The 20,345-nt window shown below is 48.8% G+C and overlaps 1 protein-coding gene across 3 annotated transcripts in view; it reads right to left on the minus strand.

Annotated features, from left to right (window-relative positions):
- Window positions 1–14,162, minus strand: part of LOC105484801 (leucine rich repeat neuronal 2) — a 79,166-nt gene extending 65,004 nt beyond the window's left edge. For 2 of the 3 annotated variants that reach the window (XM_011746774.3, XM_071078855.1), the window contains exon 1: window positions 5,264–5,550. The gene's annotated coding sequence lies outside the window, so the exon portion shown is untranslated. Of the gene's footprint in view, window positions 1–5,263; window positions 5,551–13,940 lie in introns of those variants that run through there. The other variant, XM_071078856.1, reaches the window with a different exon arrangement.
- Between the last annotated feature and the right edge of the window lie 6,183 nt (window positions 14,163–20,345).

A 20,345-nucleotide genomic window follows, 5' to 3' on the forward strand; every position in this document is an offset into this window, starting at 1 on the left:
AGTCCTAAAGTCAGAGAGAAGGGCTAACTCCCTCCCTTGGATCTTTCCTAGCTATACGTCCTTGAACAAGTCTGAGTCTGTTTCTTGGCTTTTAAGGTTAGGGATAATGAGAGTTAACTACCTATCTAATAGGGGTATTTTTGAAAACTTAATGGGATAATGCAGGTAAAGCAGTTGGCGCAGTGCCTGGTACATAGTAAATGCTCAGTAAATGCTAGGTATGATAATTAGTGTTACTACCATGTGAGAGGTAGAAGCTGAGAAACAGTTATTGCCCCAGGAACCCTCTGCCTGCGCTTTATCTTGGAACTCACTTCGGGTCCATCAAATGCTGAGCAGCAGGGAAGGTGTGGGTGGAAGAAATACACAGAAAAAAACTGAATTCCAAACCAAACCTGGTTAAACTCACCTCCTAAAAGGCAGCCCCCTCAGACCAAGGCATCTCCCAGGTCCCTAGGAAGTGTCAGAAGGCAGAGTGCAAGGCCTAGCAGCCCTGGGTTTGGAGCAGACTCTGCTTGATGAGGGCTTAGAACGTGCAGGAGACCAAGGTCATGAAACTAAACCCCAGCAGGGATGCACCAGGTCCCCTGCACCAAAACATGTGGGGATGTTCTGGGCGACCAGCCAGCCCCACTGGAAGCCCAGCTCCCAGCACTGGAGACAAAGAGGCTGAGGGGGACGTGTCAGTGGTGATGGTGACATCCACAAAGAGCAATCAACACATACACACCCTGGTATCTTTTCATACACGATGCCTGTGCCCCAAATACCCTCATCACCAGTGTCCCCAGACCCACCATCTCTGCCTGGTTGATTCCTTTTCAAGCCTTGGCCCAAATATCACATTCTTTGGCAACCCTTTCCTAATCTGCAAACAGCAAACAGAGAGTCACTTTTTTTTTTTTAAAGACAGAATCTTGCTCTGTTGCCCAGGCTGGAGTGCAGTGGTGTGATCTCGGCTCACTGCAACCTCTGCCACCTGGGTTCAAGTGATTCTCCCACCTCAGCCTCTCGAATAGCTGGGATTACAGGCATGCACCACCACGCCCAGCTAGTCTTTGTATTTTTAGCAGAGATGGGGTTTCACCATTTTGCCCAGGCTGGTCTTGAACTCTTGACCTCAAGTGATCTACCTGCTTCAGCCTCCCTAGGATTATAGGAGTGAACCGCCACGCCTGGCTGAGTCACCTTTTTATCTACTTATCCTATAGTCCAACACTTGTTTCATTATTGTCTATGGGACTGACTCCTCCATCTAATAATAATAACAATAATACTACTACTTACATGGCACTTACTATATATACCACATACTGTTCTAAGCTCATTACATGTATCACCTCATGTAGTCCTCATGACTTTATGAAGTAGATACTTTTATTATCCCATTTATAGATGAGGAAACTGAGACAAAGAGAGGTTACATGACTTGCTCAATGTCACCCAGCTAGAAGTGGTGAAGCCTGGATTTGAACTCCAGTGGTGTGTCTCTAGAATCTCTACTCTTACGGTGAACTCCTTGAAGGCAGGGACATCTGATCTGTCTCTTTGTCCCCTGCACCTAGCACAGAGCCAAGCACACAGTAGGTACTTAGAAAAGATGGGTTGACTGAACAAGCAAATGCCTGATTGAGGCTAACTTGGTGAAATTTCAGCCTCTGAGCTGTAGGCCAGGGAGACCCAGGCGCCGCACCGGAAAGTAATAGATAAAGGCAGCTTTCTGACTCGTCCTCTCTCAGCAATCTAATCACATGCTGCTGTCTGTCTTTTTTGCATATCTCTTGTCTTCTGTTTTGTTTTGTTGTCTTTTTTAGCTACTTCATTTTTGTCAAAAGTGTTTTTTGTTTCTCAGTTTATCTTCTGCCTTTGTCTTCCTTCTCTTCTGTCCCTTGGTCACTCTCCCCATTCCTGCCCCATTCCAGCCTCCAACCATTGTCCTTGCCCTTCCCTGGAGTCTTTGGGGGCTTGAAAGCTTCCAGTCCCCATCCTTTGTCTTGGAGCTTTTATAAAGAGTCCAAGCCATATAGATTAAGAACACAAGTGACACTTATTCATTAGACGGGCCGTAGACCAAGCTTCTATATCCTGACCCTGAATCAATTCTACCTGAATGCAGGTGGGGTGTGGGCTGAGGGACTGCCTGCCTACAACTTGTCACATACCTGTGTAGGATCACACAGTATCCTACACAGGGCAAACATCATTGCCCTCCCTGTCTCCTCATTCAGGGTCCCAGGTCCTCTAGGAAGCCTTCCTTGATCACTTAAGAAAGCTTATTCACACAACCGTTCAGCAAATCCTTATGCATATTAATAGTCTAACTGGGAGATAAGGCCCCATGAAAAGGTAGGTTATAATGTAAGCGTTAGTATAAGTGTACAAGTTACCAGATGTCACAGATATCATAGGGCCAAATGAACTGCAGATATAAGTGATTTCAAAATGGAGATCTATATGACCTGGAGCAAGTGGTTTATCTTCTCCAGGTCTCAATTTCCTTGGCTAGAACACAGGGGATGGTAATGCAGACATCAGAAGGCTGTCAGCAGGACTGAGCAGAATAACTTTTGTAATGTTCCTCACATAGACTGGTGCATAGTAGGTATTCAGTAATAAATTTGATTCCTTCCCCCTTCTCTGTCTGAAGCACCACCCTTCTACTCAGCCCTGGGCTGCCAGATAAATGGTGAGATGTGACCTGGTCCATCCTTTTGGGTCAGAAAAGTATCTTAAGGACAGGATGACTTAAGCGGTACCTGGCACTTTAGAGGTCACTCAGTGTGATAATTCACTAGCATTGTTCATGTTCCTCACCTCTGCCCCCTCAAGCTGTGGGTCTTTGAATGAGCCTGGCAGGAACAGAGCTAATCAGCCGGCAAATCCAGATACAAGTGTGGTCAGCCTGAGACATAGAGGTTTGTTTACCGCTGTATCTTCAGCTTCTAAAATCATGAGAGGCACACAGTAGGCGCTCAATAAATAGTTGTTGAATGAGTAACATTTTTAAAAAAGCAATGGAGTTTCCTTTTCCCTTCAAATAAACAACATAAGGGTGTGGGGAGTAGGAGGGGCAGGTGAGTAAATGACAGGGTGCAAGGGACACCAGGGCCAGGCAAATGCAGCTGCCAGGCCCACCAGCCCAGGCTCCTCTGCAAAAGGGATGCAGCAAAGCCAACAGTGCGTGTGCTCCCACCAGCAGGATGAGCGGGAGTGCGTGCACGCCTGGCTTATGGTTTAAGCTGCAGTTTACAGGAGAAGCGGGGCAAAGGTGGAGACAGAGACTGGGAAGAAACGGAGATATCTGGGGAAGAATGAGGAGGGTAAGAGAAGAGGAAGAGCAGTGTGAGGGGGAAAAGGGAAGTCAAGAGTGTTAGAGGAGGAAAGTGAAGAGCGAAGGAGAGAAGGATGAGGGGGAGGAGGAAGAGGGGAGGCACAGGAAAGAGGATTCAGAGTGGGCAAGAACTGTGTTGAATTAGAGAGGGAACCTGCTGTACTAGCCTGGGTGGAATTAGCAGATCTCTGAGTTCTTACTGCCACTCGGTGTCTCCCTGGGAGGAGACTGCATTAGAGAGAGGGTGTGGATTTGGGGGTGTTCCTAGGTGCCAGACCCTGGGCAGACCTCAATCTCCCAGGCACTGAGGCCTTTAGTTCCATCCTTTGCAAATAATGAGGTTCCATCCCAGGTCCAGAGAGAGCCCTCCGCAAGAAGGAGAAGTCTGAGTCAGCCCAGGGGAAGGAAGAAGGCCTAGGAGGCTCAGACCCCTAGCTCTGCCCTTCTGTTTCCATCATTTCGCCACAACAGCACCCGGCCAGGAAAGTGGGTCAGGCCACCCACATGTGACTTTTTCTGGTAGCAACAGGGCCCAAAGGCAAGGGAACTCCAGTGCCTAGAACAGAGCCCATCCCCACTCTCCATGCCCAGTGCTCTTTTTTGGAGGGAGCTTTAAGAAGCCGTGGGCAATGGGAGGAGCTCCTGGCCTTCTTATTCAGGGACTAAACGCTGGGCCAGAGCCCATCCTAGACTGGCAGGAAAGGGGGGCATGGAGCCTGCTATCGGCCTGGGTGCATAGGGAGACCTAGATCTTCCCCTTTGATAGTGACCAAGCTGGCAGGAAGCCACCTCTACTGCCCTGACCTAGGGAGGCTGTTCTCCCCACCACCCTAGGTCCTGGGGTTCTCAAGCAGAGGGCCTGTCAGTACATCTCTGGCAACTGAGCGCTGTGCCCAGCCCACCCCCTCCAACCCTGCCAGTCGCCCAATTAGAAGCTGCGTTGGCTCCAACAGATGGGAGCTGCGGCAGCCTGAGGAACAGAGCACAAAGCCCAGCTGACATTTTCCTTCCTGTTCGTTTGGGTGGGGGAGGAAGGGTAGGGAGCACAGTACTACCCCCAGGGCCCCTCCCCAGGGTCCGGGTCTCCTGCACCTCTTTAGCTCCTCCGTTCGGCCCCAGATGGAGCTCAGTTCCCCCTCACCCCGCGGCTCCTCGCCGGTTGGGCAGCCAGAGCCTGCGCCACCCTTTGCCAGCAGGACAGACGGCCCACCTGTGGCTGGCCAGCCCAGCCTGTCTCCTTGATGTTGTGGTGGGCTCAGAACCACCCTTCCGTTTCCGCTTCCCCCTGCCCGAGTCCCCAGGCTGAGCCCCAGGCCGGCCCATCCCCCACCCCAAATGTCCCATCCCAGGCTGCGGTCGGACCCCAGCCGGCCGGCCCGGGAGGAGCCTAGCTCCTGGTTCCAGATACTTCAGACAGACCCAAGGCCACCTTGTCCCTCCGCACAGACTCCCGAGCTCCAAGGTGGAGAAAGTCTCCAGGCTCTGGAGCGCTTCCAGCCTGCCAGTCCACCCGTGTCACGCCCTCCCTAACCTCGCTGCCACCTCTCGGCTCCTCGACATCTCCAGGACCCCGCTCTACCCAGCAACAGTTTGGGGGGAGGTTCTGGTCTCTCCGGGCGAAGGCCAAGGCGCCCCCTTCCTGGCCGCTTCTGGGCATTCTCCAACCCTCCGTCCCTCTCCCCCTCGGCCGCCTCCCTCTCCCAAGTCGCCGGCTCCCCTGCAGGTGTCTCGGCGGAAGGCAGCGGCCGGCCCTCCCCCGGCCCCCACCCAGGTCAGGCGGCGCTGCGGTGCCGGGGCAGGAGCAGGGAGCCCTGAGGTGGCTGCTCCGGCTGCTCCCGCCGCGTCCCCCTTGGCCATGCCAGCGACTTCGGTGTCCACAACTCCCCGGCCGCGGCGGCGCTGCCCAGGTCAGCCCCGAAGCCGCACACTCACCCGGTGGGCGCCGTCCGCAGTCCGCTGCCCGCGCCGCCGCGCTCCGCTCGCCTTCCGCCCGGGGTCGGGCTGGGGACGCTGGTCCGCGACCTCCCGCCGCGCGCGCCGTCTGCACAGGCCCGGGAGGCTCGGCGGGCGCCCTCCCCAACGTGGAGTTATCCTGGGAGCGGCTCCGGGGCCCAGCCGGTGAGGGCGATGGCAGAATTCCAATCCGTCCCCACCCCCTCTCCGCGCCCTGGGCGCGTCGTGGCCAGAGGCTGGCGGGCGAGAGCCGGGCGCTCCTTAAGAGCGCCGCGCGTTTGCAGGTGCCCGGAACAGGCCCTCGCGGCGCCCGGCACCCCCTCCACGCGCGCCCCTCCTCCCGGCTTCGCGCTCGCCCTCCTCACTCGCTTCTCCGCCGCTCTCCCAACCTCCCCAGCCCACTCCGGTCGCCTCCTCCCAGTCTGCATGCCACGCCAACCCCCTCCAGTCCCGCTGCCATTTTAACTCCTGAGTGGCCAGAGGCCCCCTCTCCCTAACGCGCACACGCCCGGGAGGAAGGAGTTGGGTGGGGCCAGACGCTAAAGCTTGAGCTGTCCTTGTGGCTAGAGGCACAAGGCTTGGCTGAGAGAAGGGGCACAGCCCTTGGGTCCGGGAAGAGAAGGGTTGGCTTCTCTCATACTGCCTCGGACCCTCTTGCAAAGGCCAGGAGGACAAATGGGGAATTCAGCAGCTTTGTGAGGACAGGTGCAGCTCAGTCACAGCATTCACCTAAGATCACGTTTTTGCTTTGCATGGTGCTACCCTCCCGAAGTTAACAGTGGACTAAGGAGTGTAGTGGGGTGGGTGAGAATTGTGTCACTGGGCCCAGGCACCTCTCACCCTAAAGAATGAAGTGGAAGACCCCTGTAGTTGTCATGTTTTTCCAGCATTGCATCCTGAGCCGGGCAGCTCTAGCATTCTGGAAGATTCCATCCTAGCTCTCAATGAAGGAGGTCGATTTCAGTCAGGAACCGGCAGGCCCAGTCAGGGGTTTGGATCCAGGGTTCCCCACTCTGCCAGCTAGACATCATGAAGACTGGGGAAGGAAAGCAAGAAGGTGCCTAAGGTGAGTGCTAGGCTGCTGGCTGCTTCCTGGTGGTTTAGAAAAGCTGGGTGACTGCCACTAGTGGGGGCTTAGGACAGTGGGGCTCCTGCTGGGACAAAGGCCCAATGCCCAACGCCCATGCCTTGGTGGAGCCTTCAGCCTGGACCACTCAGAACAGACATCACAAACTTAGCTCCATGGCAGGCCACACCCTATTGATGGGTCTGAACCAGAGCCTGCAGAACCAACAACAGAAGAGTGGATGAGGTGGAGCCCAAGGTATGGAGTCCTGTGAGGAGTGGCTTCCCTGGGCTGCCTGCCATCATCCAGTGCTTGAACTTCTGGCCCTGTCTTTTCCAAGGGTACAGCCAGTGGTGACTGCCACGCCTGGTGGCTTGAAGTTGGCTTGAAGGTCTGTGAGTTCTGTATGCACAGAGGGGATTCTCACCTTCATATATTGAATGAGCACATATTAAGTTCCCACTAAACCACCGTCATGTTCCCACTCTCCATCCCTGCTACGGAGCATAATGGCCTCAAGGAGCTCAGAGTGACAGGTTGGAACTATATGAAACCAATTTTAACATTTCAAGGCAATGGAAGTGCCGTGGAAATACAAAAAGAAACCACCCAAATGGACTGGCGTTATTCACAAAAGGTTTAACGGAGGAGCTGAGTCTCCAGCTGAGCCTAGTTGGAGGGATAGGATTTGAACTAGAAGAGAATATGGGGACCAGCAAAAGCAGGAAAGTGGAGACAAGCAGAGTAGAATGGGTTGTCTGGAGGGTAGGAGGCAAGGGTGGAAAATTATAGAGCTACTATTAGATGCCAGCCTTTTCTCATCTCTCTCATCTTAGACTCTGAGCTGACTAATATCCCCATTCAACAGACCGGGGAATGGAGGCCCAGAGAGTTTAAGGCAGTAGCCCAAAATCTGTAGGCAGAATGTGAGGCCTCATTTTCACAGTGTGACAATGCCACATTGAGTATACAGGGTGGGAGCAGGTGATGAAGGGTCTGAATTGCCAGGCTCAGCAGTTTAGCTGTGGCCCTGTGCTCAAGTGATTTGGGATGAAAGAGGCAGGAAGATGGGAGACTATTGAGGTAGCAGTTGCAGGAATCTAGGAGGAGGGGAGCAGTGAGAATAGAGTAAATGCATGGGCCTTTGTAAAGAGGACTTGGCAGAACTGTGAGACTGACTGATTGAAAGGGGTCAAAACTTGACTCCAAGCTTTTAACCTGAGCACTTGAGTCCCTTGTCAAGTCACTGGAGCCACCTTTCCAGTCTAAGGGCCAATGTCAATGTAGACAGGCTGATGGTGAAAAGGAGGACATTTTAGCAGTCCTTTACCAACTGCATGACCAGAGAGAGCACTCATGCCAGCACCCCAGCTTCCCAATAACTATGCATACTCATATGTCTTATCTCCTAACCAGAGGGTAAGCTTCTGGAGCCTACGACTGTCTTACACCTTAATAAGATAAGACCAGTCCTTCATAGTAGATGTCCAATAACTGATTATTGAAATAATAAATGGGATAAATGCAAGTAACATTCGCTAAGTGGTTGACCCTAAGTGGCAAAACCTGTGAGATGTACTAGGTGAGGCATAAGGGAATTTCATCAGCTGTGGGAAGAAAACAGGGGAAGGCTTCTCTTGAGCTGACTCCAAACATCTTAGAACCCAATGAGATTGGAGAAAGAGTGTAGCTTTTAGAGCTGGAAAGATTTGGATTTGGAACTCTACTTGTCCATTTACTCTGTCTTGCTTCAGGAAAAGTATTGAACTTCTCTAGCTCTAATTCTTTCCTGGGTAATGATATTAATTCAAGTAATAGCAGTTAACATTTATTGAGCACCTACTACATGCAAGACAAGGTGCTAGCACATTTATGCATCATCTCATCAAAAATTTGACCAATACCAGGACTCTAGCGATAGGAGAAAAACAAGGTCCAGTGTTTACCTAACCAGTATGTAATAGAGCTAAGATGGGAACCCAGGGTCCTCAAATGGCAGAGTCCAAACACCAAGCCAAGTCTCCCTAGCACTTCTTTAGGATGAGGATAGCAGTAATGGAATGGATTCATACTTATAGGTTGCTGTGAGATGTAACGGGGACTATATGGTTGGCATGAGCGTGGTAGCTGGTGCATGGTACATGATCGACATTTTTCTCCCAACCCTGCTCCCATTGCTGCCATTCTGAGTCTCATACTTTCCTGGGAAAATCTGCCCAAATTCACAGTCCTTTGGAAGCTCTTAGGTAATTACCCTAAGGATTTAATGGCCCTGTTATTGACCTTTCACCCTCCAAATTTAATTTCTGGGCTTGGCCATGCATAATTTCCCGCCAGGAAGCCTGGGACTCTGTGACATCAGAGTGTCTTAGGAGAAGGATGCAGGGATTACATGCCGCTAGAAATGATCCTTAACTCAATGCCAGGTGGCTCTCTCATATAGGGGTCAGGACACGGAACTGGTGGGCATGCTGTTTGTGTGGTGGGGGCTGTGAGGAGGGGATGGCTCCTACTGGTGCCTGGCAGATGAGCCGAATCAGAGAAGGGAGGCCTGGGATGTAGCATGGGTCACTGAGGGTCCCTCAGTGGACCCTCCACTGCTATTTGTTGTGCGCAGCCTCTGCTCAGCCTCCTTGGGAGATGTGGGGTGGGGCCTGGGGAGTCACTGAGGACTGTTGTCCCACCAGTGACCCAACTAGGCAGAGAGTATGGCACTAGAGCAGTGATCCTTGGAATCACCTGGAGAGTGTGGGCCAATGCAGGTGCTGAGGTCCTACGCCAGCATCAGATTCTGTAATTCTCAGAGTCTGCATGTCAGATAAACCATCCAGGGGATTCTGATTCAGGTGGTTGGATGGACCTCACTGTGAGACAGACTGGCCAGGGGTGCCCATTGCTCTCTGGCCCTCCCCTGCCCGAGCACACCATGTGCAGAGCCTTGTTCTCTAGGCTATTAGAGAACAAGTGAAGGCAGAGGCAGAGATGAAGGGAATGAAGCTCAAGCTTTAGGGCTTCTCGACTTGCAGGATGGTGGGGAGAGGGTGGGCTATGAGAGCTGGGAACTGTAGAGTGTTCTAGGTGAAGAGGGGAAGCCAGTTTATGAACAGGAAACATTTTTATGTAAGCATTTCTGGTAAATGGAATGAAGCAATGTCAGGAGAAAGGTACCCTGAATGTCCAAGGCTCATGCAAATTGTTGTCTTTTTTCTTGGCTGTAAGTAATTATCACCATTGTACCTACTTTTGTATTTGGAATTTTGCGAGTTTTTTCTTAAGACGGCCCCACAAAACTGGAATCTTCCCTGACCCCTGCCCTCAGGGAGCTCCCAGGATCCACAGACACCCTTGCAACACAGAGAACCACAAAGGCAGAGAGACACACATTGCGGATGGCAGAGCTGTGTGGAACTGCAGGGAGTCCTTAAATCTATCTTGGGTTATATTCCTGGAAAAGGCACTGCAGGTAAAAACTATGTAGGTTGAACCTGTTTTTGCCCAGAAACAATGTGATCATAAAAATTACATTCCTCGCCAACGTCCTAGTGCCCAACTTTTTATAGGCATAAGCACAAACACCACAGACACCATATTTAATCAACCGTAAATGATACACCTGTACTCCGTTTGTTTGTTTGTTTGTTTGTTTGTTTGTTTTGAGAAGGAGTTTCACTCTGCCACCCAGGCTGGAGTACAGTGATGAGATCTTGGCTCACTGCAACCTTCACCTCCCAGTTTCAAGCGATTCTCCTGCCTCAGCCTCTCAAATAGCTGGGACTACAGGCACGTGCCACCACGCCCAGCTAATTTTTCCATTTTTAGTAGCGATGGGGTTTCACTGTCTTGAGCAGGCTGGCCTCAAACTCCTGATCCATCCGCCTCAGCCTCCCAAAGTGCTGGGATTACAGGTATGAGCCACCAGGCCCGGCCCTGTACTTCTTTTTCTTTTCTTTTTTTTTCCCTGAGACAGAGTCTTGCTCTGTCACCCAGGCTGGAGTGTGGTGGTACAATCTTGACTCACTGCAACCTCCACCTCCCGGGTTCAAGCATTTCTCCTGCCGCAGCCTCCCGAGTAGCTGGGATTATAGGTGCCTGCCACCACGTCCAACTAATTTTTGTATTTTTAGTAGAGATGGGGCTTCACTATGTTGACCAGCCTGGTCTTGACCTCGTGATCTGCCCACCTTAGCCTCCCAAAGTGTACTTTGTATTTCTTAAATCGAATTTGAGTATCTAAAACAGTTAAACTGGGCAATGTGGTAACCAAATCCTATTCTGTTTAACATATTCAGAAGATTCCTGAAGAAAAAGCTAACTTAGGTAGAAGGGACCATGGGAAGGACTGGAGTAACCCCTCTTCCTCCATTCAGAACCTGTATGGGCAAAAAGGGAGGCCTCAGAGGTCTGAAGCTGGGGGACAAGGGTTTTGTGTGCCATGGCACATCTGAAAACAGACCAGCCAGCCAGCACCATTTGCGAGTATATCTGGCCTACTCCGAAGTGCATGACTTTTAAGTCAAGGGCTGCCACGCATACACCAAGACCAGGGGACACTTGAGAGGGCTGTAAGAGCTGAAGTTGGAATGCCATTTGGAGTGCTTATCTAGAAAGGCTTTCTGGAGGAGGCAAATCTTGAGAAGATGCTTGACAGCAGGACAAAATAGGCTTTCTGAGACGTCAGTCCCAGGGACCCTCAAGCGTCTCTTGAGTTGACTTTTGACCCACCTCACTGAGACCCATCATAGGCTGTCAAAAAGACTTCGTCCCCAAGCGCTCATCACCCACACCTCCCTTCTACTTTATTGGTTTTCAGACTGCAGGTAGAGACCCATCAGTGGGTTGCAACAAGCACTTTTTTAAAAAATGAAAAAAGGCTGCGTGTGGTGACTCACGCCTGTAATCCCAGCGCTTTGGGAGGCCGAGGTGGGTGGATCACGAAATCAGGAGATGGAGACCAGCCTGGCCAACATGGTGAAACCCCATCTCTACTAAAAATACAAAAATCAGCCAGTGTTTTGGCACCCGCCTGTAATCCCAGCTACTCAGGAGGCTGAGGCAGGAGAACCACTTGAACCCAGAAGGTGGAGGTTGCAATAAGTTGAGATCTCACCACTGCACTCCAGCCTGGGCAACAGAACGAGACTTCACCTCGAAAAAAAAAAAAAGAAAACAAATTTTTGTTGAAATGAAAATGAAACAGGACATATTTCATGAATACTTTTTTTTTTTTTTTTATGTAAACGTATGTGTGTGTGCTGAGTCATGGTGTTCAATGTATATCTTTCCAGAAGTCACTATCAAGCCTTGGTTCTTTATTTCCAAAGCTTGCAAATAAAATACACACGGGGTATCCTACATGTTAAGAATAAAATATTTGCCCAAATCCAGCCTTTTTATTTCTGTTGATTGTCTTCTTTTGTAATCAGATTCTATTCATTTCTGAACATTTCACTTCAGAAATGGTTCACAGGACAGAGAAACTGCGACTTCATGTATCCTAATCCTGTTCTTTTCTCTTTGTACTGTCTCTGACCTCTATATTTTCCTTCTTATTTTCTGTCAGAGAAGGAAGTCTTTATGGTCTTATTTCCAATATTTGAATTAATTCCAACATAGATCTTAGAGCTCATGGGGATGTCCAAAGATCTTTCCTAAGGGCTTTCCCAGCAGCTACTGCATGGATCAATTTTATTTCTGTCTAAACTAGTGTTTCTGAAACTGTGTGTGCAGAAGAACCACTTGGGGGAATTGATTAAAATGCAGATTCCTGGGTTTCACCCAGTAGGTCTCAAGTGGGGCTCACAAACTGCATTTTTGACCATCTCCCCAAGGGATTCTGAGCCCACCTGGAGGAACACTGTAAACCATGGAGAAAATTCAGCTCCTTCCAGAAAACTTTCCGCCATTCACTCCTGATTCTGGTCACACCACTCCACTTCCCTTCTGCAGGAATAGTCTTGGTCTATGCCACTTTATGTTTATTTGCAATCATTTGCATTTTGCCTGAAAAGTTACTCTCTCTGGGTATACTGCCTCCCTATTAAATGGTAAATTCCCCCAAAGAACTGTATCATTCATTGCTATTTCCCTAGAGTGCCCACTGGAGGGCCTTGCTCATGGCAGACTTCCCATAAACTCTCTCTGCCTGGGACGGAAGCCTCCATCTACCCCCTGCCCCTACCAGCCCCTACCTGCTGAGTGGGGATCCCCATCCAGGAGTGCGCAGGGCAGGGGAAGTCAGTGTAATTCCCTGGATCAAATAGCATTGTTGATTGGTTGCTTTGGCTCTGACTTTGTCCCCTCCTCTCACCTCCTTAGGAAGAAGTGAATCGGTAAAAACTATTGAGTCCAGATGACCCCCTGGGGACTGTAGCTTCATCAAGGGCTATTATATTCTTTCTTGTGTCCAGAAACACATCTAATAGTAGCAAAGGCAGAGGACTGAGCTGTAGGGCTAAAACTCGGTAAGGCAAGCTAGATGCTCGGGGCACAAAATTTAAGGAGGCACTTGCTTTGAGGTACTGACCCTGTGCTTGCAGAACCTGAGGGTTGAGTGCCTCCTTAACTTTTGGCCTAGGCACCTCCCCTGCCTCATCCTAGTCCCAGCCCCACTGGGGAGCCTAAGGCAAGCATCCTGAAGCCTGGATCCAGACAATGAACACAGAGAGAGAAGGTTGAGGGAGGTGTGACCTGGAGACAGTCTTATTCCTAGATGAAGTGGTTCTTCAGGCAGTGGTCAGCTTGGCCCATTCTCCCGTCCATAGGAGCTGGCCTGTATGATAAGCAACATGGGTAAAACTGACCCGAGTCCCTGAGTCTGTGCTGGGAGCAGTCGGTGTTGCCTCATCCGGTGCTGATGAGGCTCACATTGCCTATTCCCCCAGCCAGCAAGAGGCCAGAACAAGCCTCAGGCCCATGTCCTCTGATGCTGAGTCCACTGGTTTTGTTTTTGTTTTTTCCCTTCATTTGCTTTCCACAACTCTCCTGCCTTTCGTGGAAAAGAGATCCCATATCCCCGAGAGCTGCTTGTTAAAGGGATTAAAATCCTGACTGTCAAAAAGCTCATCCTTATATTTTATTCTTACTCCTGCCACAAACCACATTCCTTCCTATTTTACCCTCAGGGGACATGAAGAACAGCCCGTCACTGGTCACTGGCCTTGGTATGTCGTATGTCGGTACCTGGGGACCTTTTGGTTCGTGAAATCTTTTCTGTCTTCTTTTTTTCAGGCACATTAACCCATCTCCTTTGCTGAAGATTGTTTTTTTTTGTTTTTTGTTTTTTTTTTTCTAAAAGAAGAAAAATTAAAAGAGAAGAGGAAGAAAAACAGTAGGAGAAAGAAGAGAAAAAGAAAATCCCATCTCCCTGAGCTGAGGGAGACTGTCTGAAGGCAGGAGAGCCTCCGTGCAGGCCAGGACCCTGGGCAGAGTGGACAGGAGCTCTGCCATTGCTGAGCCTGTCCACATAAGTGGCTCTTGGACCAAATCCCTTCCCAGGCCCCAGACCCGAACCTCTGCCTTGGCAGGTCCCACCATGAAGGAAAGATGGTAAAGTGGCCACTGGAGAGAGCTGTCTCTTCCCACCTGGCTTACCTGGCTCATTTGGATGCCTCTGCCACGGAGGAGTGGGATTTTCAGACTCCAGACGAGAGAACAGAAAGCTGAAGACTGGGGTCAGGAACCCTTCCCCTTTCCTTCCGGCAGCCCTGCCATCAGAGACCGTGTGGCGTCCCCGTACATTGAGTCGGGTGGCTGGAGTGAATGACTAATGCATGTCATTTTCAAGCTGCTCTCTCTGAACAGGATAGTACATTCAGATCCAGGTTTTAATTGTGTGTGATTTTAGCTGAGATGGCGTTAATTTATTTCCTTTGCTACTTCAGCGCTTCTTCCTCTTTCATCACGTGAAATTATCTGGAATGTATCTTTTTTTTCTTGAGGACAAAGAGAAGAAGCTGATCTTGCTCCTTTTCCACTGATTGAGGTTTAGAACATTTTAGGGGCTGCCAGATGCTGTTTAGTGGGTGCTTCAGGATGGAGACCCTGTGGTCTCCTGCTGCCTGCTTCCTGCTCTCCTACTACCGCGTTTGGCGAAGGGAATGCTTCACGCTGCATTACCCCTACTGCCCAGGCCGACCCCCTGACAAATCCACCAACACAGGGGAGTTTTCAGTCAGGTCTGGCTCCAGGCAGTTTCCAAAGCAAGGGGAGCTTTCTTCCTAGCATGACCTTCGGAGAAGAGCAGAACAACCTGACACTCACAAAAGACTTCTTGGAGGAAGGAGACAGCATTTCAAACAGAGATGAGAAGAGAGGCATCCTAGGCCCCCGACTGGTGTTCTGAAGGTTGCACTTTCTGACTTTAGATGGGAGAGGGTCTGTCATTTGAGAAAGTGCGTAGGGCCAGGGTGATTATGATAACCCCCATAATACAATACTAAATTTTTTTTCTTTTCACTCAAACTTTATTTGTAATAAACAAAAATACTATACATACTTTTGGGGATTTTACTGCATTTTGCTCCAGAATTTGTCCTCAGTTGAGAGTTAGTTCTTTTCTATATCTCTGTGCTAGCGAAGACCATTTTATCAAGCCTGACTTACTCTAGTTTTTATTATAAAAATGAAATTAAAATACTTTTTATTTTAATATTAATTTCAAATATAGAATTATAGTATCATGTTGAATATGCTTTTTCAAACTCTACTTAAATCCCAAATTGGAGATTCAGCTCCCTCACCCCTCCCTACTGGAGAATTACTGAATGGCTGCCTTAATCTCTAGCACAGGAAATCAAGAAAGCATTGGCCATGTTGGGCTGGGACTATTAAAGCACCCTTTTGTCTCTTGTCCAAGTAGCTCTCCCTATTCTGTGAAATCAGCGTCTTCTTTGGTTATTCTGGCACATAGTAGGAAATTCAATAAACAAATGTTGCATAAATGTTACCCTTTTAAATTATTGTGCTGTCCCTGGCACAGGGCAGGCACCCGGCACCTGACAAGGTGCTCAGTATTAGCCATTGTTCCTAAGGCCCTGACACACTGCCTCATCCGCATGCCCTATAACCTGCCCTGTGTTGAGAAGCTGTAGCTGGTGGGATGCTAATTTTCCTAAGGTATCCTAGGACTTCAGAAGACCAAAGCCCTCAACATCCTCTTGACTGGCACAACTTATGATTCACCGCTAAATGTGACCACCTGTCCAGAGGCTTCTTTTGTTTTGGTCTGAGGCCTGTGCACATAGTAGGGCCTCAGCAAATGTTCGTTGAGGGAATGAGCTGGTGTCCTCCACTTGGCAGCTCCTCCAATCACGTGAGGCAGAGCCTGAGGGAGGCTGGGGCTGGACCACAAAACTCCTTAGTGAACAATTAAGCCTCTTTGATTATGCTTTTTGTTCACAGGGCTCTGATTTACCAGTACACTATTATGGCTTGAGAATCATTCTGGGCAGCGTATCTTTCTAGCATGGTTAGAGGTTTATTGGAGGCCAGTATCACTCTGCTGATTAAAATTTGTTTCTGAGTTCTCCGTAGGTTGCTTTGAATAGCTTTGGAGTTCAGATAGCTCTTCCTTCCAATTGCCCTTGGTCATGTCCCAGCTGTGTCAGCTGCAGTCTCAGTCTCTCTAGGGTGATCATTATCTGTTCCCTTCCCAGCCAGGCCCCAGCCGAGACTTAATGGACGCCTCTGACCCTGCAATGGAGACCCCCTGCCATGGTTTCCAGATGTTCCTAACTGTCCATTTACCCCCAGCTGCAGTTTCTTAAAAACTAAACATATACTTAACCACATGATCCAGCAATCACCTTCCTAAACATTTGCCCAGAGAAATGAAAACATGTACACACAAAAACCTGTACATGATGGTTCATAGCAGTGTTTTTGTAATAGCCCCAAATTGGAAACAACCCAAATGTCATTCAATGGTTGAATGATTAGACAAATTGTGGTACATATTGCCACTGGATACTATTCAACAACAAAAAGGAATGAACTATTGATATGTGCAACAACTTGGATAGATCTCAAGGGCATTGTGTTGAGTAAAAAAAAGGTAATTTCAAAGGTACTGCATGACTCCATTCATATGACATTCTCAAAATGACAAAATTACACAGATGGAGAACAGAGGAGTGGTTTCCGGGGCTTGGGGATGAAGGATATGGTGTGACTATAAAAGGAGAGCATGAGGGATCTTTGTGAATGGAACAGTTCCGTGTCTTGATTACGGCGTGATTACACGAATCTTCACACGTGGTAAAATTACATGGAACTAAACACACACACGTGCGCATGCACACGCACAGACACACACACACACACACACACGCACACACACACACACAAATGAGTTCTTTAAAACCAGCAAAATCTGAATGAGATCTGTGGATTGTATTGTAACTGTAGCAGGTCCATGGCCCGATGTGCATGGCAAGTCAATATGCTGAGACACCAGGCTGCAGCTGAGAAAGAGGTTTAATCTTGGGGCCACCAAATGAGGAGATAGGAGAAAACCTCCCCAAGGAGTCCAGGGCTAAGGTTTTTAAGGATTTTGGAGTGAGCCAAAGTGGGGAGATTGGTCAAAGAATACAGAGTGAAGTCAAGGGACAGGGAGATAAATTGTATTCTCGGGGTCAGTCTGTTCCTCGGTTGGGGTCTTCAAACTGACTAACACCAGCTGTTTCACTGGAATCTGGGATCTGAAAAAACATCTTGAGCAATTCTTAAACAAAAGCCGAGTGAATCTAACAACAGAAATTCCATCTATAGGAACGACAGGGATGCAAGTTGTCAGTATCCCGTGTTGCACGACTTTTGGTTACAATGAAGTGGATCAAAGTGCAGCCTAATTAATGTTTGATTATAACTCTATTTCTGTCCAGAATTCTTGTTGACCCTGTGAGGACAGATTCAGTTCAGATGTCCCTTTGCTGCTTTTGATATTTTAACCAATAAAATGAGTAAATTATATTTCTCAGTATAATTCGATATATTGTACTATAGTTATGTAAGATATTACTGGTGGGGAAAATTGTGTGAAGGGTACATGGGACTGCTCTCTACTATTTTGCAATTTCCTGTGAATCTATAATCGTTTCAAAATAAAATGTTTTTTTAAAAAGAAACTTCAGTTTTTATATTCCCACTGTTTGTCAGCCCCCAGTCTGCCTTTGGTCTTGGCATGACGTCCAGGATGGTTTCAGAAGAGCCAGATTTTTCTGGCATTCTCAAATATTAAGAATATAGCTACAATGCTTCACTTCTCCTAACCTACAATGGATCCATTTTCCCCAAGTCATCATAATCTCATTTGGGAGCCCTGTACGTTTCTGATTCCTGCCTCCTCTTGGGATATTGTATTCTAAGTGGATTATCTACCCTGTGAAGTAGAACTATAAACTTATTTTGCTTATTTGTTTATTCTAAGCCTAATCACCTTCACCTTCAAGTTTAAGGAGGATCCTGAATTCAATTACTATAGGACTTGCCTTCTGCTGCTGCTTTGTTTTTGGGCCAAGTCTGCATTCCTTAATCCCATGATGTGCTTCTGGTGATGCCAGACTTGGCCCTGCAGTTGGCAGGGAGTATATAATGCTCCCTGCCCTGAGCACTGAAAGAGCCATTCCAAGGCTTGATTCATTTAATCACCCTCATTCCCTCCCTACAACCCAGGAACAACCTAGGAGCTCAGAACTCTCACTTTTCTGCCCAAATATCTGGAAGGGAAAGACATAGGCTTCTTCCTGTTTCATCACACTTTGGCCCCGTGCATCACCATCTATGCCCACCCCCATCTTTTGAATCCTCATCTTGTGGGGCTCCAGGAAGGTAGACAATCAGCCTTTCAGACAGACTAGACTTACCTGGACAGAGCACCTCATTCTGTGGGGAGGACAGTGAGACCCCACAGTGATTTAGGGCAGAAATGGTCTGCAACCAAGCATGCAACTTCATGCTGTCTCTCTTGGAGTACAAGTTCCAGAAGTTTATTTCCAGTGGACAGTTCTGGTTTGTTAACTGGGAGAGTTTGGTGACAACAGGACGTGGGACTCCTGAGCTTCCCTGGCAAAAACTTAGAATGCCTCACTCTCTATTTCTCATGGTGCCAATTTTTCAGGAGGGGTTGAGGGGTAGGAGAAGCTCAAGAAAAAGGACGTGTCCTTGGCCTTTTGGGAGCTGCTTTGTCTTTCGATACTCTGGCATTTTGAATCACCGGGTTTATACTCTGAAGGATTACTCCTGCCAGGGGCAGGAAGACTGAGCTGCTGAGAGTGTGGTGTGACACTGAGGAGTATTGTGGGCACACTAGAAACATCCCTTGATGGGTTAAACACACTCCCAGCACACACACACGCACTCTCTCTCACACACACTCACACTCACACTCACCTGATGGGCCTGAGCATGCTTCTCTCTGCCATCTAGCCTGGCGAGTGGCTGAGGACACAAAGGGTAAGGCCCATCTGACCTTGTTTGAGCCCTGACCCTGCCACTTCCTGGCCATGTGACTTTGGGAAAGTCTTGTAAACACTCTTTACTTCCATTTCTTTATGTTTAAATAGGCGTAATGAATAGCATGCATCTACCTGATAGGGTTGTCATGAGTATTAGAAGAGAATATATATAAAGTACCTAATCTGGTCCCTGGCACTTAGCGAGGCCTCGATAAATGTAAGTGATTTTGACAATGCTGATCATGATGATAGTGAGTACGAATGTTTTGAAATCATTCTGTATTTGCGTCCCTCATGTTTCAGCTCAGACACCACTTCTTCTAGGAAACCCTGCCAGACTCCACAGGGATAGATCAAGAGCCCTTCTTTTGGATCCCCTACCACCCTATATTGTCTACCCTAACATTTTCACATTGCACTGTTTTGCTAACTAGACTGAGTTGAGAGCTGCATCCTTGTTTATCTATTGCCAAGGTTTCAAACAATGCCTGACAAATAGTACGTGCTCAAGAGATATGTGTTGAATGGGTAAAGAGATGAATGAGTGAATGAAAAGATGATATGCAAATGTGGGACTCAAGAATCCCTCTCCTGGCTGGGCATGGTGGCTCACACCTGTAATGCCAGCACTTTGGGAGGTTAAAGCAGGCGGAGACTAGCCTGGGCAATGTGGTGAAACCCCATCTCTACCAAAATACAAAAATCAGCCAGGCATGATGGTGCACACTTGTGGTCCCAGCTACTTGGGAGGCTGAGGTTGAGGATCGCTTGAGCCCAGGAGGTGAAGGTTGTATTGAGCCAATATCACACCACTGCACTCCAGCCTGGGCAACAGAGTGAAACTATCTCAAAAACGAAAACCAAAATGCCCTCTCCTGGCTGGGCAGGGTTGCTCATGTCTGCAATCCCAGCACTTCGGAAGGCTGAGGCAGGAGGATCAATTGAGGCCAGGAGCTGAGACCAGCCTGGGCAACATAGTGAGACTCCATTTCTACACAACAACAGCAACAAAAAAGAGAAAACAAACCTCTTTATACTGGCACTAATCCTGCTTCTGGGCCTTGGCTCATGCATTTCTATCTGTGGGAATGTCTGTCTGTGTCTCCCCATTTTTCTATAATATTCACATTCTTCAAGGCCCATGTGGAGTCCCTGCCTCCTCTCTGAAGCCTTCCCTGACTACTTCAACTCCCTGTGAACCTTGAGGGCCAGGACTTTACAGTGTTCTGCTCCATATCCCCAGAGTGCTTGTAAACCCAAGGGACTCCATACATGTTTATAGGTTGATAGTCAGAGCAGGCCAGCAGAGCCACAGGCAGGACCTCAGGGTGGGACCCACGGTGGTGCCTCTCCCCACCTCTTAGCTGGGTAACCTTGGGCAAGTTCCTTGCATTCTCTGATTCATTTTCTTCAACTGTCCTAAAAATGAAAAGTGTCTGGTTCAGAGGGGTGATATGAGAAGGTACGTGTGGAGCCCCTGACCCGCAGTCATGTTGGCTGTTATCATTACCCTTCCTTCTGCCACAACCACTCCTGTACGCTA

Source organism: Macaca nemestrina, chromosome 1 (genome assembly GCF_043159975.1).
Source record: "Macaca nemestrina isolate mMacNem1 chromosome 1, mMacNem.hap1, whole genome shotgun sequence".
Taxonomy (NCBI): Eukaryota; Metazoa; Chordata; class Mammalia; order Primates; family Cercopithecidae; genus Macaca; species Macaca nemestrina.